The sequence below is a fragment of the Gekko japonicus genome, unplaced genomic scaffold, assembly GCF_001447785.1.
Source record: "Gekko japonicus isolate JY-2015 unplaced genomic scaffold, Gekko_japonicus_V1.1 scaffold371, whole genome shotgun sequence".
In the NCBI taxonomy this organism is placed as follows: Eukaryota; Metazoa; Chordata; class Lepidosauria; order Squamata; family Gekkonidae; genus Gekko; species Gekko japonicus.
Genome location: NW_015171514.1, coordinates 874,782 through 900,397, shown reverse-complemented (window position 1 = coordinate 900,397; position 25,616 = coordinate 874,782).

Genomic DNA, 25,616 nt, shown 5'->3' with positions numbered 1-25,616 from the left:
TTTAATCCCTTTGCATTTGCAGTGATGCATCATGCCCATTGTATCTGCCAGATAAACCTTCATTCAGTGGTGATGAGTAATGGCTGTAGAGTACATTCAGCAGCCAAAACCATGTTGCAAAACCCACCACCACTGTTGTTTTCAGAAATTCCTCTTGCCCTCTGCCAAATGTTTTTGAGGTTACATACTGAAGTGCAGGCAGAGGGGGGATTTACATCTCCTGATGGACTGTAGCAGAAATAAATTTCATACATTCCCTACCAAGCGTTGATTTCAGAGTGTTCAGAAAACACTAGGTTGGATTCCATGGAAGATTTTCATTTGCGCAACAGTCCTTGCACAAGCAGAAGTGCTAAAATCACTCTCCCTTAGTCTTTTCTAAATGTGTGCAAGCCATTTCATAGGGCATGTCGTCTGGTATGATTTCATTTAATTTGGTCTTAAATTTTCTGGACCATCCATTTTGCATTCTGTAGCTCCCTATGCAGATGACAATTCTGTTAAAAACTATATTGTATTAAACACTACGTATTGCTGAAGCTCAGGGGTCCCCAAGCTGTTTGAGCCTGCGGTCAAATTCTGACACACTATGGATGGGCACAGGCACAAACTGGTTGCCATAGAGTAGTTGCCAGAGGCACAGCCAGCCACAGAACAATTGCCACAGCTTAACTGCAGAGACACAGCGTAGATCCTTGTGCTGTGGAGGCAGCTGCTGCCAAAGCAATATTTTTTTAAAAAAATCTGCACAGCCAATCAAATCTCCAGTGGCCAATCAGAAACGTTACTGGGCAAAAGCCCCACCTGGCCCCACCTACTTTCTAAAAAGACTCACTGGGCACCAGGAGAGGTGTTGGCGGGTGCCAGGACACCCATGGGAACCCCTGCTGTAGCTGTTGTGCTGACGCTTTCGCAAGTAGAACTCTATTAAGTACATGTTCTTTTCCACTCATGCATTGCTGAATCCTGCCTGGGGTTCTCGCTGAGATGCTGCTATGTCTCCTACATAAAAGCCTTAGAAGCCCTACAAATCTTTAGGGTCCACCCTAGAAAAGATCTCTTGGCATGAGCTAGTTACAACTGAACATACCCTACAACTGCTATTCGGGACTCACTATTAGCTTATTATCGATTGGAGTGTTAATCAAAGCTACAGTCATTTCGGAGTATCAGGCTGCAATATTGAATTTGCACCTAAAAGTACTAATCAAGAACTTTCTAGGGAGGTATGCAGAACTCCCTTCTTGATTTTACTTGAATTGCACTAGAGAAACCCAAAATATTGTCTTCTTGATTTATGGAGCATAAATTCGCTAAATTTGGCATTTCATATGAAATCAAAACAACAAAGCTATTAAGGTGCTGTGACATGTTTATTGCGGCATGAGGTGCCATGAGACAGACCCCTAGGCCCCATTGTCAGGGCCAGTTCTCTGCCCAATTGCCCACCTGGATCACCAACAATGAGCAGGAGCAGGGCTTTTTTGTAGAAAAAGCCCAGTAGGAACTCATTAGCATAATAGGCCACACCCAACAACAGAAACTCATTAGCATATTAGGCCACACCCAATAGCACAGCTCATTAACATTTTAGGTCACACCCCATACCTTCCCTTGGCTTGCCCATGTGCCCCGGGGCTGCAGGGAGCCCAGGCAAGCCCCCCCCTTGAAGGGAAGGGAAGGCAGTTTAAACTGCCTTCCCTTGGCTTGCCCGGGTGCCCCGTGGCTGCGGGACATGCCAGGGAAGGCATGTGGAAGCATTTAAATGCCTCCCCAATCCTTCCAGGGGGGCCCCAGCCCACCCACCAGGGGGGTCGCTCTCCTGGCCTTCCCTCTGTAGCCACACACGCAGAGGTTTGGGCTGTAGTGGGCATGGCCAACACTGAAGCCAGCCGGAACTCCGTTCCTGTGCGTTCCTGCCCAAAAATAGCCCTGAGCAAGAGGTGCCAATGTGCCACTGGGGCTCAGCTTGTTCCCTGCCGCTGACAGCACGGAGGAGACAATGGGCATGGCTTGTGCTCACTGTCACCTCCCACTTCCTGAGAGGACCAGAGTGAACTCCTGTAGTGCTGTTAACACTGCTGAGGCTTGGCTTGCCTTCTGTGTAAGGGGGCAACAGGTGGCCTATCTGCTTAAGGTGGCAAAACACCTTGAGCCAGCTTCCCACTTTAGCAGAAGCAGAGTGATGGTGCAATCCTAAACAGAATCACACCCTTTTAAGTCAATTGAAGTCAATGCACTTTGAAGGCTATGACTCTGCTTGGGACTGCAGTGCAACATGGCTACCTCTCTGGACTTTTTCATGTGCCATCAGTTTTTAAATAGGGTTGCAGCCTCCAGGTGACAGCTGGTGATTTCCTGGGATTACACCTGATCTCCAGGTGACAGACATCAGTTCACCTGTGGGAAATGGCTGCTTTGGAAGGTGGACTCTATGGCATTATAACCCACTGAAGTCCCTCCCCTCTTCAAACCCTGCCTTCCACAGGCTCCACCCCCAAAACCTCCAGTTACTTCCCAGCCTGGGGCTGGCAACCCTGTGTTTAATAGAACTTTGGCACTTTTGTAAAGCTTCAAAAATAAAAACAGCCGTTGCTAAGGTATAGTTTCTAAGACACCTGATTCAATATAGCAGATTTCATACTTAAATGGAGATGTCGGTAGAAATATTGCCAGCATGCCTGTGTTAATAGTCTAACATTAAATATTTAACTGATTAAATGCTGATAAAGTTTTTAAAATACATTATATAGGTTCTTTCAATCATCCTATAGCTTTTGCATTCATAGGCCATAATACATTATAACTACATTATATTACCATGGATTTAGACTACCAGTTTGGTGTAGTGGTTAAGTGCGTGGACTCTAATCTGGGAGAACCGGGTTTGCTTTCCCACTCCTCCACTTGCACCTGCTGGATGACCTTGGGCAAGCCGTAGTTCTGATAAGAGCTGTTCTTGAAAAAGAGCAATTTCTGTCAAGAGCTCTCTCAGCCCCACCTACCTCACAGGGTGTCTGTTGTGGGGAGGGGAAGGGAAAGGAGTTTGTAAGCCACTCTGAGACTCCTTTGGGTAGTGAAGGGCGGGGTATAAATCCAGTCTCTTCCTCTTCTTCAGGCTGGAGGAAATTCCTCCTAACTCACCAGCCCTCCTCCGATTTAAGGAGCTCCTCCATTGGAGGAAAAGCTCTTTAAATTAGAGGAAGGGTGGTTAGGCTGGAAGAAGGCTTCAGGCTTTGCCTAGTTGACTGGTAGGATGCAAGCCACGGTTTGCTTTTTAAAAGGAAGCTGAAAATTCAAGACGGATAGCCATGTTAGTCTGTCTGTAGCAGTAGAAAAGAGCAAGAGTCCAGTAGCACCTTAAAGACTAACAAAATTTGTGGCAGGGGTTGAGCTTTTGTGAGTCACTGCTCACTCTTATCTGAAGACGTGAGCAGTGACCCACGACAGCTCATACCCTGCCACAAATTTTGTTAGTCTTTAAGGCGCTACTGGACTCTTGCTCTTTTCAGCTGAAAATTCAAGTTAGACAGCCCAAGAATATTCCTGAGGGGAACGTACACCCAACCTTGTGACTGTGGCACTGACTGGCAAGTTAATTCCTTTAAATGTTGATCAGAAGGAGAATAAAGTAGAAGGTAGATGACCTCTCTATAAAATATATCTCTGGCACAGACGACTCGGATATTCATGAGGATAGATCATTCAGTATGTTACTGCTAAATAAAGGGAACACCTTCCCACATAAAACCAGCCATAAGGAAATGTCAGCAGCTTGGGCACAGATTGAAAAGGAAGCCCTGGTACATGGAAATCTGGAAACGAATGTTTTTTTTGCTTCTTGTGCCAAATGCTTCGCAAAGCTGAGGGTGGTAGCTCTGATCTGTTCAATGTTCCTGTTCCTCTCAAGATGCTAATAATATTTCAACCAACTACAGGGAAAGTCTATTTAGTATACTGTATATTTTATCTGGCTTTTCAATGTCTTGGTTTGAAACACATGCAAACTCAAAGAATAAGATGTAAGGAAATGTTAACAATGCCATGATTACTATACTTGTCAGATTTTTTTTTTACAAGTTCCATTCTTATGATGAGCAAGAAATACCAGGCAAATCTTGGCCACATGCATTATCTCAAAGGTAGTTCTTGATTGCAGAGCAAAGCAACAGAGATGGGAAATTAGTTCTGAAAAAACTAAGGCACACTGTTCAACTCATTGAGAAGACAAGTGGAAAAGATGAAAATGTATTAATATGATCCTTGGCTCAGTCTTCTACATGCCGTTGTTTTCGTCCGACCTCTAGTGGTATGAGTCACAATTGCAACTTTGAATTTCCAGTTTTGGGGGTAGCTTTATAAGCAACATTTGTTATTCATTTCCAGCTGTAGGTCTACTTACTGAAAATATTTCTATCGTATCGCTTTTCTCTCCAAGGAAGTTTATGATGAAGGCTAAAAATAATTTAAAAAAACCTTAAGACAAGAAACTAGCCTATTACGTATAAACAAACCGCACTAAAATAGCAGAATCATTTCCAACCATATTTAAACCCCAAAAGACTCAACAAATATAATGATTTTAGCATGACACCTCTAAGGCAAAAGAAACAGTGCCAAGCGGCTTTCTCTGGAAAGGATATCCCACAAATGGAGCGCCACCACAGAAAAGGCCCTGTTTCAAGTCGTCATCCACCGACGTCTCAAAGATAGGGAAGGACAGAAAACGACTTCTAACGTTGATTGTAGGCTCACATGGAGGAAGGTGGCCCTCCAGAGTCTGGGTTCCCAGGCTGTTAAGCACCTTACTGGTCAAAACCAGCACTCTCAATTGTGCTCAAGAAAAAGAAAAATGGAAACTAGTAGAAATATTAGGTTGGCTACCATAATCTGTACTGGCTGAAATTTCTGAACCTCAAATGCATCCTCATGCATTACACAATGCAGTAACCTACCTTGAACAAGATCTTGGCAAGACTTTGGCGGCAAACCAGAAAATACTGGGAGATAGCCATGCACCTATGGCTGGCTTTGAATGAGGAGAATACATGGTGACAGAGGAGATGAGGCAGTAACAGAATTGTGGGAGGGGTGAGAGAGGCTTATATACCGGCAGAGGTTGATTATTTGAATGCTCTAGCACAATTATTTTCAGTCATTTGTATGTATATATCTACACACACACCTCCCACCATGACACCATTTGGATATTCTAACTCAACCTCTAAAATCTCATGGTGTCATGACCCCCTCTGACCAACTCAGTGATTCAGACTTGGAGTCCTCAGAGGAGAAGGCCAAAGAGCCAAGGCCACCAGCTGAGAAGGATCAGCGGGACCAGGGAGAGCCAGACATGGCCAGGCACTTCCCTGACAATGGTCCAGCAGAACTGGAAGCTGTCCTGCCTGACCTTACAATGGAGGCCTCCCCATCAGCCCCTGAAATAGTCACCAGGACTCCAGTGGGGAGGACGCAGACCCGGAACCATAGACCCCCCCAGGGGATGCTCTCACTCTGCATGAACAGTGATGGCAGAAGGTCCGAGCCAAGGTGGCCCAGAGGTGAAGTGCTTGTCTGGCTGCACACAATCCCATATCAGAGCCAGAGAATGAGAGCAATAATTCTTCACAGGATCCTGGACAAAGCACAGTGCAGCCACAGGAGCTTCACACCTGCCAGCAGGGCAGCTGAGCCTGATTACTTCCCAGCCTATTATGCTGAGGCTTAGGAAAGTTGCCTTGCTGGATCAATTGGTCTACTAGGCACAAGCCTGTGTGCCTGTTCCAAGTCTCTGGTTCCTGTTCCTGGCCTCCAGCTCCCAAGCCTTGCTCTCTAGACCCAAGTGCACTGCTTCAGAGGAGACCTCACCGGGCTGGCCTGCAGAGCACAGGACACATGGGTTGACTTTGATACCAAAGTGTTGGTTGAACAACCTTAATGCATCTTCCATGGAACTCCTGCATGTCACAGAGGACCTTGCACTCCAGAACATGACCCACGTAGAGGTCATTTGGGGCACAGGTTGGGTCTGTTTGACTCAGCTGATGCCTTGAGTGAACAGAAAGTCCATAATACATACATTAAGCCCACCTGTGTATTGCAGGAAAGAGGGGTAGTGGTAGGCCCACTGTCTTCTAAAGACAATTTGTCCACCATTACTGATCTTGTTCAGGAACCCTGGACAAAGTTTGACAAAGTTTCTCATGATATCCTTGAGGATAAGCTAGTTAAGTGTGGGCTGGATAGTGCAATCGTTGGATGGATTCATGGTTGGTTGAAAAATCGTACCCAACGAGTGCTTGTAAATGGCTCTGTGTCTACGTGGATGGAAGTCTCAAGTGGAGTGCCACAGGGCTTGGTCCTAGGCCTGGTGTTGTTCAATGTTTTTATAAATGACCTGGAGGAAGACATAGAGGGGATGCTTATCACATTTTCAGATGACACAAAGCTGGGTGGGATTGCTAATTCTGAAGAACACAGAGTCGGGATTCCAAATGATCTAGATAGGCTGGAACAGTGGGCTGAGACACATACAATTAATTTCAATATAGATAAGTGCAAAGTCTTACACTTAGGTACAAAAAATCAAAGGCACAGATATAGAATGGGAGGGACTTGGCTTGACAGCAGCACATGTGAAAGGGATCTAGGTGTTCTGGTTGATCACAAGCTAAACATGAGCCTATAGTGCGATGTGACTGCGAAGAAAGCTAATGCAATCTTAGGATGCATTAACAGAAGCATTGTGTCGAGATCACGGGAGGTGGTAGTTCTATTCTGCTATGGTCAGGCCTCATCTGAGTACTGTGTCCAGTTTTGGGCACCGCATTTTAGGAAGGATGTTGACAAGCTCGAGTGTGTCCAGAAGAGGACAACCAGGATGGTGAGAGGGTTTGAATCCAAGTCTTATGAGGAAAGGCTGAAAGAGTTGGGTATGTTTAGCCTGGGAAAGGGAAGGCTTAGAGGGGATATGATTGTAGTCTTCAAGTATTTGAAGGGGTGTCATGTAGAAGATGTAGCGGATCTATTCTCTCTTGCTCCGGATTGCAAGACTAGATCTAATGGGTGGAAATTACAAGGGAGTCGTTACCGGCTAAATATCAGGATAAACTTCCTAACTGTAAGAGTGGTTGAGCAGTGGAACAGACTGCCTTGGGAGGTGATGGATGCTCCATCGCTGGACGTTTTCAAGCGGAGGCTGGACGACCATCTTTCGGGTATGTTATAGGGCAATCTTTTGGCTATGCTCCTGCAGAGTGCAGGGGGTTGGACTAGATGACCTGCAAGGTCCCTTCCAACTCTAACATTCTATGATTCTATGATTATCTAACAAGGAACTCTACAGTTCCCTAGACAGTTGGAAAACTAGATTTGTAGGTCAGAAGGCTGTTGAGATCCCAAGAGGGCTTTACAGTGATCCTAGATATAGCAGTGGATATAAACAACTGGAAGCACTGTGTGCTGGGAGATGTACTATGGTTGGTAGAACAAGAAATAGGAAACAGATTTGGCTTAAGTCTCTCGTACTGAGTGATGCAGCAGCTGTTATGCCTGTTTAACATCTACAATAAACCTAGTTTGAAACTTAAATTATACTAATTTGCTTGATACAATAGTCTATTGGGACTAAGACTGGCCAAGACAAATAGAGTCTACCCCACAATTTGACAAACACTCCTCTGAAGCTGCACAATATATGAGACAATTACAAATGACAAGCAGGCCCATTACTAAGCTTCTAGCTACAAAACCTTGGTGTTCTTGAAGACCAATGATCTAGAAGGATCTCATCCCCCCCAATTTATCTTATCATTTGAGAAAGAAACAAATTACTGGATGCAAGCCGTGCTGTTTTGCTCTAGTAGATTAATCATCTTGTATGCAGGCAAATTGGTGACTCTGTGTTAATTGGGCTGTGCTGTTTCTGTTGGCTACAAATGGCAGAAAACGGATAAAATCTATGCCTTGATTCAATGTAGGGCTTCACCGGAGCACATATTTACATGGTTCATTATCCTGAAACAACACCCCCTTTTACTCACTTCAGTCAGTGATCTGTTTACACAATTTACAAATTAATCAAAAGCTGAAGCAAGAAAAAAGAAAGAGGAAGAGTTACCCTGAATAATGAAGAGCTCTAGACCTGCTTCCATCTCATTATTGCAAAAACACCATGGTTGTGATCTCAAGTATGGTTTACACATTTTTGCCCATTGGACCCAAAGGAATCAATCTAGGTCCTATTATTTGCAAAGAAATGAAATGATTGTATTGGTTTTACATGCACACGTATAAAAAGCATTGAAATAGACTAAACCCTCGGGTTGCTAGCTCCAGGCTGGGAAACTCCTAGAAGTCTGGAGATAGAACATGGTGATGACAGATTTGTGGAAGGGAAATAAGAACATAAGAACATAAGAGACGCCAATGTTGGATCAGGCCAAAGGCCCATCCAGCCCAACACTCTGTATCACACAGTGGCCAGAAATACCAGGTGCCATCAGGAGAATGCTAGATCCCCAAGCATGAGAATAGATCCACGTTTAAAAGCAAGATTTATTTCAAAGGCATGGTTGATCACGAACACACAGACATTGATTGGAATGACGTTAGTCAGTAGTACAGGTATAATAAAGGAAATTTGAACCAGGTTTGGACCAATGGTCCCACTTCCCGCTGGATACGGGGAGATTAGAAAGGGCGCGAAGTTATATGAGAAAGTAACGCCCGTTTCCCTAAACACAAGTTCCTTTCACACGGAGAAGTCTAAACAAGCATGAGTGCGAAGACATAACTCCCACTTCTCACCAGCTGGCGACCTTGATGAAAGCAGATACCTAAGAGGAGGAAAATACAACAGAAAACAAGGGGGAGAAAGGGAAGGGACGTGAGATGTCCCAGCAGAGAAATGGCAGCTCGCTGACAGAGGCCCACCTGAAAACACACATTAACCACCCCCTCCCGGCCCCGGTGGGAGTAGGCTGCATCAGTAGGCTGCAAGGTATTGGAACCCCCCAGAAAAGGAAAGTTCATTGTTAAAAACCTGGCAAGAGGCTTTATTCGTCCAGCATCCTCCCCTTTCGCTGCTCCCGTTTTGTTTCGGAAAAAGAAAGACGGGGGTCTCAGACTGTGCACAGATTACCGTGGCTTGAATGCGGTTTCTGCTACGAACGCTTACCCCCTCCCCCTTATCAAGGACTTGGTTGCTGAGGCGACCAAAGGCAAAATCTTCTCGAAATTGGATTTACGGGACGCCTATTTCCGGGTGCGCATTCGGGAGGGGGATGAGGGGAAGACTGCGTTTAATACCCCCCTTGGCCAATTTGAGTACCTTGTTATGCCCTTCGGACTTCAGGGGGCTCCGGGGGTCTTCATGAACCTAATCAATGAGGTCCTCCATGAGTTTTTATTCAAGGGGGTGGTTATTTACCTTGATGACGTGTTGCTGTATTCACAGGACCTCCCCTCACATATTAAACTGGTGCGGAAAGTCCTCAAAACGTTACACAAGCATAAACTGTTTGCTAAGCTGTCCAAATGTGCATTCCAATCAAAATGTTAGATCCCCAAGCATGAGAATAGATCCACGTTTAAAAGCAAGATTTATTTCAAAGGCATGGTTGATCACGAACACACAGACATTGATTGGAATGACGTTAGTCAGTAGTACAGGTATAATAAAGGAAATTTGAACCAGGTTTGGACCAATGGTCCCACTTCCCGCTGGATACGGGGAGATTAGAAAGGGCGCGAAGTTACATGAGAAAGTAACGCCCGTTTCCCTAAACACAAGTTCCTTTCACACGGGGAAGTCTAAACAAGCATGAGTGCGAAGACATAACTCCCACTTCTCACCAGCTGGCGACCTTGATGAAAGCAGTTACCTAAGAGGAGGAAAATACAACAGAAAACAAGGGGGGGAAAGGGAAGGGACGTGAGATGTCCCAGCAGAGAAATGGCAGCTCGCTGACAGAGGTCCACCAGTGGGGCCAGGACATTAGAAGCCCTCCCCCTGTTGACCCCCCAAGCACCAAGAAGACAGAGCATCACTTGCCCCAGAGCCCCTATCTACACCTTGTGGCTAATAGCCACTGATGGACCTCTGCTCCATATGCTTATCTAATTCCCTTTTGAAGCCGTCCATGCTTGTAGCCGCCACCACTTCCTGTGGCAGGATCTCAGCAAGGCATAATGCCACAGAATCCACCAAAGCGGCCATTTCCTCTTGTATGTTGGGAACCCTATTCCTGATCATTAAACATTTGTCCAGATAAAATGGGTGGGAAAGACTCACATGATCACCTCCACCCAAATGACTGTGGGTGTTCTTACACATCCTGCATCTATCTTGCAATAGCACAGTAAGGAATCAGCTACCACATGGTGCAGTCAGTGAATACTGAGAGGGCCAGACTGATGGACAATTATGGCGACATAGTCACTCGTGCCAAGTCCTTGAACTAGACTCTGCTTCCCTAGGCGGCAGCCCTCATGTGATGAACTCCCACTTAGTAGATATGATGATCCTTGCTTTATCCTTCTATGTTATTGGTTAGTGCTTTAGTTCCCTCATTTCCCTCTCCTTTTGTAGTGTTTATAGTAATAAAGCAATAAAAAATTTCAAAAAAAAGAGAGAGAGAGAACTCCCACTTTAAGAAGAAGAAGAAGAAGAAGAAGAAGAGATCGGATTTATACCCCGCCCTTCACTACCCAAAGGTGTCCCAGAGTGGCTTACAAACTCCTTTCCCTTCCCCCCCCCCCACAACAGACACCCTGTGAGGTAGGTGAGGCTGAGAGAACTCTTGACAGAAACTGCTGTTTTTCAAGAACAGCTGTGCCAGAGTTATGGCTTGCCCAAGGTCATCCAGCAGGTGCAAGTGGAGGAGTGGGGAATCAAACCCGGTTCTCTCAGATTAGAGTCCGCGCACTTAACCACTACACCAAACTGGCTCTTTTAATCGCCTGAAGTCCACGAGGCTGAAGTTGGTTCCTTATTCCCAATTCCGTGTTTTTGGATGAATTCAGGAATAAATCATGAATAAGGAATGAATAAACAACTGGGAATAAGGAAACAACTTCAGCCTCTTCTGAAGCCTGTCCCTTGGGCTTCCAGTTTTCTTCCCGTGTGGTGGCAAACAGAACAATCCGGGTCAGATTCTTTAAATCTTTCCAGTGTTGATTTGGGTTTGCATTTTCCTCTTGCTTTCATACATAATTCTCTCTCTCTCTCTCTCTCTCTCTCTCTCTCTCTCTCTCTCTCTCGGCTCTGGAGACTCCTGCCAATCAGACCATTGACCAGATAAGTCATCTTCCAGCAGAAAGGGAGGAGATCAGCTGCTCAACGCCCCCCTCTCCCCCTGCATTGCTCTGTGCCTGAAGCAATTAAAGAATCAATGTCTGACAAAAGGGATTATGACCTATCTCGTCTCTGATATTATGCGAGAGATTTTAAAGTGATTTTTAATTGTTTAGATTGAAACAGCATATCTGTTCAGCACAACTTCTATCATAAGCCGCCTTGGGCCTTGATTTGTGCAGGGGAGGGGAGTTAAAAACCTTTAAAAAATAAGTATATGTATAAATAAATAAAATTTTCACCATTATAAAAGAGAAAATGTATCCACTTAAAGATACTGAACTGGAGGGATCATCCTCATAGCTCGACATACACTAAGTGCCATCAAGTCACAACTGACTTACGGCAACCCCCAGCAAGGGGCTTTCGAGGCAAGTGACAAGCGGGGGTGATTTGCCATTGCCTTCCTCTGCAGAGGCCTCCTTGGTGGCCTCTCATCCAAGTACGAACCTTGCTTAGCTTCTGAGAACTGACAAGATAGGGCTATACCATTCTACCTCCCCTCCCCTCCTAACTCTATTTATTTAGATATCTATACCCAGCTTTTCTGCCCAATGGGGACCCACAGCGGCCTACTCCATCATTCTCCTCCCCTTCACTTTTGAGAGAGACCGATTGGCCCAAAATCAAACAGTAAACTTCCATGGCAGAGTGGGGATTTGAACCTGGGTCGCTCAGATCCTGATCTGACACTCTTAACTGCACCATGAAAGATGTTAATGACTACAATATTCACAAATCAGGAAGAAAAGAGGAACTGCAAAACCAGAGGAAACTTGGAGTCTTGGTCTCTAAGAACTGATGGTCCTTGTAGACATCTGAAAGGTGACTCCCCTCCAATAACCTTTTTATAGACATATTTACTTGGTGTCGGGGGAAGATTCCTGTTAACATACAATATTATCAATGTCTACAACCCTCTGTTTAAGTTTTAGCTCTTCTATTGTAAAATATCTCCCTGGCGTATCACACTGCAACCCTTGCTAGTGCTGTTAATATAGGGTACGATCCAGTCAACGTTAAGCCTTTTTAAACACCTTTGATTTCAGTGGGAGCGAACTTGACTAACTCACCCATTCAAGTCACTTAAACAATGATGGCCATAATGTTTTGTGTTGTTACACTACCACCACAGTCTCCATAGCCATCCTAAATTAATTGCTGTTGCAGTAAATCACAGAATAGTACTGTCAGAAGTTAATTTTGTACCATCTGCCCTTCTTGCTGCTGTCTTTGTTCTGTAATTTAATTTGTTCTCTACTTTATTCTCCCCACATTTCTTAAACAAGCTATTTGTCCCATAATTTCAAAGTACAGTGATACATCTGCAACAAGTTACAGAATTCTACCATACAAACCTGACCTCACATTGGAAGTACCCAGCAATTCTTTCTAATATGCAAAGCAATTACTTTTTTGAAGTTACTTACACTCACTATTTGAAATGTAAAAGTAATGGACCTTCATTCAATGTCATACAATAGCTACCAAGACTATTTTAAGCCCCACACACTGTGATGTAGGCTGATGGGGGAAGGATACTGGCAAGCTACCATGAAACTACACTATGTAGTTCTGAAATGGAATCATTACGCCTTTACTCAATGAATAATCGTATTCTGAGTAGAGATTAAGACTGTATAAGCCTGCAAGACTTCAGAGTTTTCCCAAGAGATTCTTCACCTCTGGAATATACCTCTTGCCCTGTTGATGGGTAAGCCAAAGCAAAGCTGCAGCAGCAAAATTAATGAAGAGCTCTAAAACGTTTCAGAGGCACCAAGCAAAAATATTAAAAGTTACTTCAATAATATATCTGGATGGGAGACTCCCAAGGAACCCCATGTATGTTGCTCCGAGCTCCATAGGCAAAAAGCAGGATACCAACTTCAAGAGAGAAAGTAAGTCTAGTATACTCTCACAAATCCTTTGCCTGAAACCCTAGAGAGCCACTGCCAGTCAGAGTAGACAATGGCTGCAGCCACACACACGAAACAATCCACTTTCAATGTACTTTCCAACTGGATTTTGCCAGTTCACACAGTAAAATCCAGTTGGAAAGTGCACAGAAAGTGGATTGAAAGTGGATTATTTAGTGTGTGTGACTGCAGCCAATGCTGACTTTAATAGCCCAATGTATACGGCAACTTCATGTGTTCAGGTATGTGTCCCCTCAAACAACTCTGCCTTTATGCCTCAAACTGTCTCCCTAAATATCTACAGTCTGCTGCTTAGCTTATTTCTCTCCCTTCCTTCTCAGAACACATCCCTTCCACAAAGGCTTATTCCCTCCACCCTTAGTACAGTACTCATCCTCTTATAATAACTAAGCCTAAGCATCTGTGCTTGCATTTAGTCTTTGTCACTCTTCATGCTTCTTTCCCTCGCTCCATCTAAACTGAGATAGCAAAGTTCTTTGGGGCAGGGAGATGCCTTTTACTTTGTAAAATACCAGAAAGCATTTTAATTGTACATCACTGAATGATGTATTCCTAATGTCCCAGCTTCTCAAAGGAGAAAGCATTCATTGTTCACAACCAAAGCATTATCACCATGTGGTCTCAGATTCCACAAAATGCTAGGATAGTTTGAAGATATAAAAATAGGGGATAAGAGAAAGGTGTCCACCACAAGGTGGAGCTTTTGCTAAGATTCTACTGAAAGGAATACATTTTCAAACAGTATTATGCCTGCGGTATTGTCCATATACTAGCAATAAGACTTTTTATTGACAGCTGTGGCTCTTGTTGTGGCATGTGCTTTTCTAGACAATGTCACACTTCCAGCAGATTGCAGGGAGCCTGTGGAAACCATGAACTGGTGCCTGGAGGTAGTTTGGAGATGGATGAAGGCTAACAATCTGAAACTTAATCCTGATAAAATGAAGTTGCTACTGGGGGGGGGGAGAGAGATTCAGGGGTCATTTCGTAGAAAAAGAGGTCCAGGAGCTCATTAGCATAACTTATTTGCATATGCCACACCCCCTGACATCACCGGACGTGTGTCAGAAGACAACACCCACTGCTCAGGCTCCACTGGACTGTTTTGGATTGCTAGCTATTGGGGGGGGGGACATGCAGATCTGTCCTCGCAGAGGAGGGAGAGCTTGTACCTGAATAAAACTTAGTCTTAAAGGTGCCACTGGACTGTTTTGGGCTGGGCGGCCGGGGGAGGCTCTGCAACTTACCTGGCTGCTTCTTGCTCTGACTGAGGGCTGCTGGAGCAGGGGGTGGGGCTTGTTGCATGTGCCCGCCCCCTGGGCTCTTTACTGCCGGAGCTCCGCTCCTGTGCGCTTGGAGGAAATGACCCCTGGAGAGATTCATCCAGGAACTAAGGTGTCTTGTGACCTGGACAGGGTTCCACTCCCCTTAAGGAGCAGGTCTGTAACTTGGGGGTGCTGCTGGACTCAGGACTGATGGTAGTGGTGGCCGAGGGCACCTTTCACCAGCTTCAGCTGGTGAGCCACCTATGGCCCTTCTCTTGTGCGCGTAGACACACACACACACACTCTGGTAGCATCTAGATTAGACTACTGCAATGCACTCTATGTGGGGCTGCACTAAAGAGTGTTCATAAGCTACAATTGGTACAAAATGCTGCAGCTGGAATGCTGACTGGAGTAGGTCACAGAAACCACATCACTTCAACCTTGTTCCACCTGCATTGGCTCCCAATTTTCTTCCAGGTGCTGTGTTTACCATTGAAGCCCTATATAGCTGGGGCTAACTTGCCTCAAGGACCACCTACTCCCATATGAGCCTACCTTACTGCTACAGTTATCTTCAGGTGCCCGCTTCAGGTGCCTCTACTATCTGAGGTTAGATGGATGGCAACCGAAGAACAAGTCTTTTCAGGCATGGCACCAAAACTGTGGAATTCCCTCCCCAGAGGGAATCATTTGTCCCCCTCCATTAATGTCTTCCACCCATGGGTGAAGACATTTCTGGGTTTTTTTTGGCATTCTCTCTTTTAAAATCTGTATTAATACTTTGCCTGTTCACTGCCTTAGGAATCCTGAACTCGGTGGAAAGGGAGCCAAAAATTTTAAAAAATATTTGACTGTTAGTGATGTACACTGTACTGTGAGAACAGTAAAAATGACAACCCAAAAATACTTTTGCATATCATTTATGAGTATGTTTGTTTTTTGGCATAGATCCAGATTTTCTGTAAGTTTTTTCAGGGCACTGGGCACTGGGCAGTCAGAGAATGAAATATTTCATTCCACTGTTCTCTTTGACTTTGTTTTGTACATGTCGTTCTGTTTATTACTTGTTCCCTCTCCACGATACTGAGCCACTCTTGTGATCTACCACAGTCCTCACCCAGTGAATCTGCCATTATTCCACTCATTCATATTAAACTTCTGAAGAATTTGTTCAAATAAATGTTCACTTCTTGGTAGCTGTGTAGGAAATAAGGCTGAAAAGCTTTAAATCAGTGAGCAACATTGGATACCATTCCCAGCTGGGGCGGGGTTTCTCCCGATTTCAGGGGCTCCAATCCACCGCCAGCCACCACCATAGAGTTTTGACCAAAATGCTAGAATGTTGCCATGCCCAGTGTGATGACATCCCTTTTGTGTGTGGTCATTGCACTGATGATGTTGCCCCACCCTCCCCACCCCCGGAAGGCTCCCTCCCACCCCTGCCAGCCAGGTAAGTTGACCTGGCAACCCTAACCCCTCCCAACCTCTGTCTGGCTCCCAGCTTTATTCTTGGCAGTCAGAATGATCTTCCGGTGTCCCAGCTACCTCCCTGTACTGGCCTTCCTCGCATAGGTAAGTCTAGGCCATGGCTGTCCTCAGCTCCGGCAGCCAGGGCGGGGCCAAGTCAGAACCAGATGTCAGCTCCCAACAGGTCCACATTGGTCCCTTGATCCTAGAACTCATGAATTCACAGATATTGACCATTACCATATTAACCATTTATTTATTTATTTATTTATTTATTATTTATTTATTTCATTCAGTTTGTATCCCGCTCACCCCCTTAGGGCTCTGAGCGGCTTACATGTTTCAATTAACACAAATCCTAGCCTAGGGGCACATACATATAGGGAAAGTGACAAGCCTACCAGGCACCCCTTTTCGTAGTGGCTCTTCATTGTTGTCTTTCTTGTGGGAGATAGTCCGGCGGCGTCCTTTCTGGTGCTGGTCTTTGAAGTTACGCCTTCTGTTCCCACCTTCCGACTGTTGCGATTCCTTTTCCGGGCCTGGGCCACTCGCGCTTCCGCACATGCTCGCTGCGGCCTCTGTCCAGACTAGGCTCCGGCCTGCTGCGATGCTCCACCTCCGCGCTTGTTGGTCCGGCCTCCTTTGCTCGCTTTTTGCCTCGCCAGCTGCTGCCATACTTCTCTGCCGCCGCCGCTCATCGCTCACCGCTGTCGCCGCTACACAAGGGACGGGTGCCTCCCCGCTCTAATAGCAGGTACCCATTTGTCTATTCGCCCTTTAACGGGCTTTCGAGCCGCTGGGTGGGCGGGAGCTGGGACATAGGGCCGAGAGCTCACCCCGGCCACAGTGGGGCTCGAACAGCCGGAGCTGTTCGGCCAGATGTTAATGCAGGCTTCACTTACCGCCTGTGCCACCGCTCCCAATTGTGTGCTCTCCATGGGTGAATTGTTGCCAGACAGGCTCTACAATATTGTAGAAACTGTCCAACCAGGATTTTTAAAAAAGAGAACAGAAGCAGTGCATCTGTTTACACAGCAATGAAAATTGCCTCTGCCAGAATGGTCCCTCAGTAATACGTTTGTGTGAACTCTACATTAAATTAATGCAGTCAAGTGACAAAGACTTTGTGAGGTTAACCAGAGAAAAGGCTTTACTAGTTATGGCTATTTTCTGCCAGAGAAACTTCTCCTAGAGGGGAGGTCATACGATCAATGGGAATTGGACTACTCATCAGTCTGAATTCTTCCCTACAGAAATATTAACTGAACATTTTAAATTCAGGTGGTCAACCATGTTGGTCTGAAGCAACAGAACAAAGTTTAAGTCCAGTGGCACCTTTAAGACCACTGGACTCAAATTCTGAACATCTTAAATGGGGAAGGATTCAAACATACTACTCTCCTCCACTCCATACGACACCTGCAAGCAGTAATGGTACAGTAGGAAAGTCTTTTGCTTGCTGACTATACAATACAGCCTTTACAACAGTACTGTGAGGAGGAATTAGATGAATATTGTGTAAAAGTGTTGTTGAAATCATGGAGTGTATCCAGCAATTCCATCCTGCCAAGTTGGATCCAATGACTCCCTTACACTAAGCCCTTTGATGATTTCTTCCAATGGGGTGTGTGTGTGGAAGGGAATAATTGGATCCAACTTGGCAGAAGGAAATCACTGGATACAAACCAATGTTAATGATTATGGAACTAGATATCTGTCAGAACTATTATACCCAGCATTTAAAAGATGGGAATGGAACAATTAATAAGGCAGAAGCTGCTTAACAGAAAATATGATGGAGAAATTTGGTAGAGATAATAACTAAAATTAATTGCCCTTGTCCTGTTTCCTTTTTCATGGTTACTGCTTTTGCTTTCAGTGGCTCAACAGAAGCCTTTCAATCTTTTTTTTTTTTAATAACCTACTCTACTATAGCATGAGATCAGATTTGAAGATGGATAAGTTCTCACTCCTAATGACCCTTACTATTTGAAAAAGACACTCACAATGCTTTAACCCCAGGCATGGCTCATATTTAAAAGTTGGCAACAAGTTTGTATTATGTTCCAACTGCTGTCAGGCAGACAGAATCTCATTACCTTTTTTGCCCATTTCATATGAAGCGTGATGTCATAGAGCTAAGAAGTGTCAAGACTGTACCGACATCCAGCATTAGACACATTTCCTGTACTTAAACAGGAAACAATAACATGTGAAGTATATATTGCTAGTTTCCTTGCAACCAGCTACATTAAGGCAAGTGTTATGTCTTGAGAGACATAATGGTAAAAGCTTGATCTACCGTAGCTCATTATGCGGATTGTAAATACTGACCAATGGTGTGTATTCTGGAGGGAATGGGTTTGATTGGACGTTATGTAACGATTGTGATTGGATGTAACAAACCTAATGTGAATGGTTGTTGTGCAACATTGTAGGTGTGGCTATCTCAGCCAGAATTCTATATAAGTTGCCGTTTTGCCTATGGAAGTTGTCTAGCTGGTCTAGCACCTACAAGGCTGAGTCTTCATGCTGTTATCACTGAAATAAAGCTGAAATCACTTGTTGAACTGTTCCTCTGAGTTAAGTGTCATACTTAACAGCAAGAGCCATCATTAAGAAAAAAATAATCAGCCTTGAGTATAGCTAATTCTTAAACAGTAAGTACACAATGTGACTATTTCTATATCAGCATTTTATGCCCACCACCTCCCCCTGTTACAGGCTGCTGCATCTAATCTGCTCAGAACTGATGGTCCTTGTTAACATCTCTAGCTGGAGAAACTTTTCAAATATAGGTTAAGTCATCTTGAGAGGAGGAATCTTGCAGTATGTGGAGGTACTCCCAGCAACACAGCAAAGTCCTTGACAAAGTCAACTTCTGGCAACACGAGACCACAGACATACACAAAAATGCAGTCATGTTTAATTTTGTACAATGTCAAAGTGATTTTTTAAATTCTGATAAATGATAAATTCAACCAAAAATGGTCAGAAAGTAATATCCAACAGCATCTAACTTGCTTTACACTAAATTGCAAGGGGCCACAGCTCAAAAGACCCTGACCCAAGTTCAAATCAATATCACTCCTTGATTGCAAGGAATTTTGCACCACAGGTAGCAAGTAATGCCCTTATAAGTTACCTTCTAGGTAAAGATCAGCTAAATAGGGGTGGAAAGGGAAGGGGCCTGGAAAAACTTTCAGAGCCACTCACAGAAACAGGAAGAAACCATCATCACACAGAACCTGAGCTTCCAAAATAGACAGTGTCTATTATTGGCTCTATATCCTGACCTGAATAGCCCAGGCTAGCCCAATCTCATCAGTCCTCAGAAGCTAAGCAGTGTTGACCCTGGCCAGTATTTGGATGGGAGACCTCCAAGGAATACCACGGTCATGATGCAGAGGCAGGCAATGGCAAACCACCTCTGAATGTCTCTTGCCTTGAAGATCCTACAGGGTTGCCATAAGTCAGCTGTGACTTGACAGCAAAAAAAATTTATTGTCTATGGATGGACAGAGTGGTATCTCGGCACTGCTGGCTGATACCAGGAACTCACCTGACCAACAGAAAAGAGGATGCTGAGATCTTGCAATGTAGCATCTCAAGATCTTGGCCACCCCCAATACTTTTTTCATTTTTTATTATTGTCTATGGATGGACAGAGTGGTATCTCTGTGTCTCCATGCTGCAAACTCAGTGTGTTGTATATCCGATGTAACAATGATGACTGTATTAGGACTGTACCTCCTTGGTGTCAGTCAACCTACGCAGAGTTCCTAGGGCTGAGCTACTGGTTCCCAGCAACCAATTAATGCATTTTCTGTCTAGTGCTCAGAGGTATTTATTTTAAATACTTCTCAGCCTGATTTTCTCCAACACACAAGCAATCTGGAGGCCAGATGACTGCAGGGAGTTGCTGCTCTATGAGTTCCGCGTCTTTTAAAGTGTAGGAAGCCAATGCTGTCCCCTTCCCTAAGGTTGAGAGTCCCTTCTTCCATTCCTAGAAAATCCTAGAAAATCAAAAGGTGTTTTTATACAAGCCAGACAGATGCAAGAAAGGCCTACCATCTGTCCTTACAAAGACCTCATAGACACTCTGGTATCATCTCAAGAACCCCTAGGAGTCCCCAGACCCAGTTTGCTGTTATACATTATTAAACTGGTGGAATGCTGATAGGGCTGCCAAGTGAGGGTGGGGGGCGGGTAACCCCCCGCTTTGGAGGCCTGATTTCCGCCGCCGCAGAATCAGGCCCGGCGTCGAATGGTCGTGGCCCCACCCCCAGCGTGCCCGGCATCATAACGTCACTTCCTGGTGACGTGCGGGCGCTCCGGGATCCACCCAGGAGTCCCCCGCTGCGGAGGTAAACTAATCTTGGCAACCCTAAATGCTGAAGTTATGGCCCTTTCTGCATTTGCATGCCACTCCATATTTTCTCAGTGTTCAAGTCGAGGTGATTTCAGTCTGTGGCAAAACAGCATCCAAAAACAACAGCGGGCTGAAACTGGGCCGACCACTGAAGGGAAGTAACATAATGCAGCACAGAAAAAAAACAACGGAATAAAAAGAAGGTTGAATTCATTTTAGCGCAGAATGGGGAGGAAAAAACAATAAAAAGAAGGTTGAGTTCGATATTAAGGCAGAATTGCTTGGAGGACACCACGGTGAACATCGCTTAAAAGGAGAGTGCGGAAAGGGCCTATGTCTCAAGCTATTCTGAAAGCAATGAAGAAGCCACTTCGCACCTATGAGTTCACAAAAGCCATTCTATCCATAAGATCAAGTTCTTAAAATAATTAAACAGAGGTTGATTTTTGCAGTGCATCAGTTAGGTGTAGGGATGGGGTAGGGATTAAATGAAAAGGATATGATATTGGGGGGGGGATCTTCATCAGCACATCTTCCCAACAATTAAGTAGCCCAAAATAGATGAAATGCTATTGTTTAGGATTACTGTATTGCCTTCAACTGTTCAAAGAGCTTCACATTCATTCTCTTCTTTTAATCCTTACAATAACACTGTAAGGTAGGTGAATATTATCTCCATATTGGGGGGGAGGTCTGAGAAAGAGACAGTGGTTTGCCTGAGACCACCTAATCATATCAAGTTAGAGGAAAAATTCAAACTGGGAGCTCCCTGATTCACAGCTCAGCGTAGAGGCTCTATAAGTTCTAATGTATTTTCTGATGTAGGTAATATGTATAATACATTTGAAATGAATTTTTCTCTCTTTTTAATGGTCCAAAGCAGTAAATCTTATCTTCTTAAAAAAAATTTTACTAGCAATATGGTGCTCATGCCCAGCAAAATTAAGATGCCACAGAAAGTGACCTCATTAATATCCTTTGACGAAAAGTAAATAGGAATAGAGGGAATAATGAGTTTGAAATGCTAAAAGGGTTCAAAATGTCAATTAACTAACCATTTACAAAGAGAACATTAATGGGAAGAGATTAACTTTGTCTACTGTGCTGCAATAAGAGGAAGCTATATGACACGTCTATAAAACATTTGCATATTCAAATACTATCGCTGCTTCTTGGCCCTTTGCATGGGAACTGCATCTTGATTACTTGGATACAGTTACAGAAGATGCCATGCTATTCAGGAGAGAATACCCAAAGCACTACCGCAAATACACAGCTCTCCTCTTTTCTTTTTTTGAATGTTCCATTCATGCATCCAGGTTCCTGGTTGGGGCGGGGAATCCCCTGCTTTTACAGGCTCTGGCCTTCTTCTGGCCAGCGGGCTGGTGTGGAAACCCCACCCCCAAACAGACTTCCCTGTACGACATCAGTGACAAGCTGACATCACTTCCAGAAGTGACATCATTGCGTTGCCAACATAGGGGGTGACTCTACTTTTTGGGCAAAGCTCTATAGTTTGTAGACATTTCTACCATAGAGTTTTGCCCCAAAAGTAGAGTGTCGCCCTGACATCTCCAATGTGATGATGTCACTTCTGGAATAAGACAAAAATCATAACAAAATTCCTAACACAACAAGAAAGAGATATCATAAAGAGTATAGAATACACAGTAGCCATTGATTCTTTTAAACATCTGGGGATAAGCGTGACTGGACAAAACTGTAATCTCTTCAAAAATAATTATCAGAAGACCTGGAAATTGATACAAGCAGATTACTCAGATGGGGAAAATTAAAACTTTCATGGCTGGGAAGAATTTCAGCAATTAAAATAAATGTATTGCCAAAATTAAATGTTTGTATGTCAAATGTTACCTATATAGAGAGAAGAAAGAATATTGACAGAGTGACAAAGACAGATAAATACATTTATTTGGAATGGCAAGAAACCAAGAATAAGTTTTAAAATACTCCAAGATGAGAAAAAGAGAGGAGGGCTACCAGGTCCAGATATAAAATTATATTATCAAGTGGCAGGTCTGGTTTGGATTAAAAATCCAAGACAAAGAATAGTAAAACTTGAATCAGCAGACCTAGAAGGTTTACATAATTATTTATGGATCAAGAAATCAACCAAAATGATTATAACACAAGAAAGGAATCATATAATTAGAGATCGACTTTTGAGAATTTGGTTTACACGTCAGAATTTATTCAGTCTTCCAAACTCTCTGCTCATTTCCCCAGTAGAAGCTTATCACAATAAGAATATGAGAAATAAAAGTGATTATTTAACGTGCGGTAATATGGTAAATGCTCAGGGGAAATTTAAGTCCTGGCAAAATATTAGAGAGCAACGCATTAACATTCAATGGCTACCATATTACCAATTCAACCTCAAGGTTAAAGAAGATTATCAACACAGAAGGTGGAACTCTTAAAAGAGTTGACTGAATTCAAACAATTGATTACAAAACAAAAAGACCATTTAATGTGATGGATATATAAGCTTTTACTTCAGTTTGAAACAAAGAAGAGCAAATGAAAAAAAAGTATGATTAAATGGATGCAGAATTTCAAACACCAAATACTTATGCAATAATGGGAATGATTATGAGAAAAAGGAATTAAGTTCACAGCTGGCTAGGCATTAAGGGAAAATCGGTACAGACATTTTTCAGATGGTATATTTCTACAAAGAAAAAGTAGACAAAAATTATAAAGGAAAATATTGGAAATGTCATGTGGTGGACTCATAAAAAAGTGAAAAGATACTGGAAGGAAATACATGGAAAAATGCAGAATATATTAAAATTTAAATTCCCCATGGAAATGGAAAATATACTATTAGGAATATTACCTAACAAATTACCAAAAGTCTTGGAAGAGATATTTGAATATATGGTGATGGTGGCTAGAATTGTTTATCTAGCAAAGGGGGAGCTCTCAGGTACGGAGCTCCGGAAGAGAACCTCTAGGGGGCGGGGCGGTCACGTGGTGAAGCCCCGCCCCCTTCTTTACCCCGCCCTCTGCTTCGATCCTCATTCCGTTTGGGAATGAGGATGAAGCAGGAGGGTAAGTAGCCGGGCCTTCTGACACACTTCCGGTGATGTCAGGGGGTGTGGCCTTCTGTCACTTCCGGTGATGTCAGGGGGCGTGGCATATGCAAATAAGTTATGCTAATGAGTTATGCTAATGAGCTCCGGCAGCTCTTTTTCTACAACAAGACCCCTGGCTAGAATTGTTTATGCAGCAAAATGAAAGTCAGAAGTTTTTCCAAGCTTAGAAGAATGGGAAAATAAACTTACTGACTATGCAGTAATGACAAAACTATCAACTTATTTGAGAAACAGATCAAACTTGAAATCTGAGGAGAGGTGGAGTGTTTATTATGTAAGTAGAAGAAAAATTTAGAACGAGATGAGAAAGTTTCAAATTTAGAATGAGAAACAGTTTAAAAAATTGTATATAAATAGATAATATAGAATATGCAGTAATGATTAAATTAATAATAATGATGCAAAATAGATCAGTAATAAAATCTGAAATTTAAAATGTCTGAAGTAAAGGACTACTGTACCTTATAGAAAATGTCTTAAAATTGTGATGAAGGCAATGTTGGAGAGAAATAATTTCAATTTCTTGTTTGATATACCACGCAGGGTATAATAATCTTTGATATACAATAAAACTTTTTTCAAATACATTAGAAGCAGGAAACCAGCCAGGGAGGCAGTGGGGCCCTTGGATGACCAAGGGGTAAAAAGTACCGTCAAGTTGCAGCTAACTTATGGCAACCCCAGCAAGGGGCTTTCAATGCAAGTGAGAAGGAGAGGTGGTTTACCATTGCCTTCCTCCACAGAGTCTTCTTTAGAGGTCTCCCTTCCAGGTCCCACCTTCCAAGATCCAATGAGATCAGGCTATATCATGCCACCTTCCCTCCTTAACAGCAGAGTATGTTATAGAGCCATGAAGAGCTCAAGGCAGAGACTTGAACTCTGTTCTCAAGTTACAGCAAATACATGTACAATCTGTGTAGAGGGAACGCTTGCCTTCCTGACATATGTACATTGAGTAATTTTCATGTAACATTCAACACATGTACAGCTGAACTGGGGATACGAACCACGCAATTAATCAATGAAGTAGGAGCTGACTGGAAATCCTCTTTTTGTGGCACAGAAAAGCCAGGCTGTGTTATTAATTTTATTCAGGGAAGTTCTTGGCCCAACCTTTACCAACTGCAGCCAAACAGCAACCTTCATTCTATTTTCCATGATGGGTATTTTTTCTTATTTCAGAAGATGAGAACCCTCCTGAATGGAATCTCACCAAAGCCAGTAGAGGGATGAAGAAATAGAGCACCTTCCACATCTCTAGTTACCGTAATTTTAGGATTCTCCGCATCTCCCATTTTGATGGACATATTGTAAAGTTTCGCTTTGTTTAAAGTGAATGAAGACCAGACTACAGCTTGTTTCCCTCCTAACCATAATTCAATATCTCTAATAATACATTGGCTGCCTCCCGTGCCGGTCATAAGAACAGCAAAATCAGGCCACCCACAGACAAGGCAGAGGCCGCCACACACTCTGGGAATTCCTTATGTATGGCTTTGTACATTAACCAAAAGACCTCCCCCCCGCAATCACACTGTGACAAGAATTGAATGAACTCCAAAAGCACAGAATGTTGAGAGTCAGTGAAAAAAAGAAGAGTTGGAGGGGAAAATCACCTCGTTCACACCCCTCCAAGCTTACAGGTTTTCAGAGCAGAAAATGTGGGGGGGGGGTTTAATGAACACACAGCTTTCTACTGTGATTCTCTCCAACTTTGTTGGTAATATTAAACCTCCTCCATCTTTCCAACTCTTTAAATTCCCTCACATTCAGTACATTTTATTTTTTAGCTTACCTTCCATGTGATGGAGGGGCAGGCTGCCAAGGTGAAGGTAACTTTCTCTGTCACCACGTTGAACGTGACCTGGAACATGACTAATATTCACATCATCCCAAGGCCCCAGTGAGAAAACTGAAGGATGTTCCTTCCCCCACTGATATGTGGGCTGGTTCCACACTTGGATTACACCACACGATGCATTCTGCAGATCCCTGACCTACTGATCCAAGCCGAAGCCTTAAAATGCAGTGAGGGCCCACTTTTCCCAGCAGCCTTCCTTCTTCCGTGGGTGGATGTGAGGGAAAGAGAGAGAACTA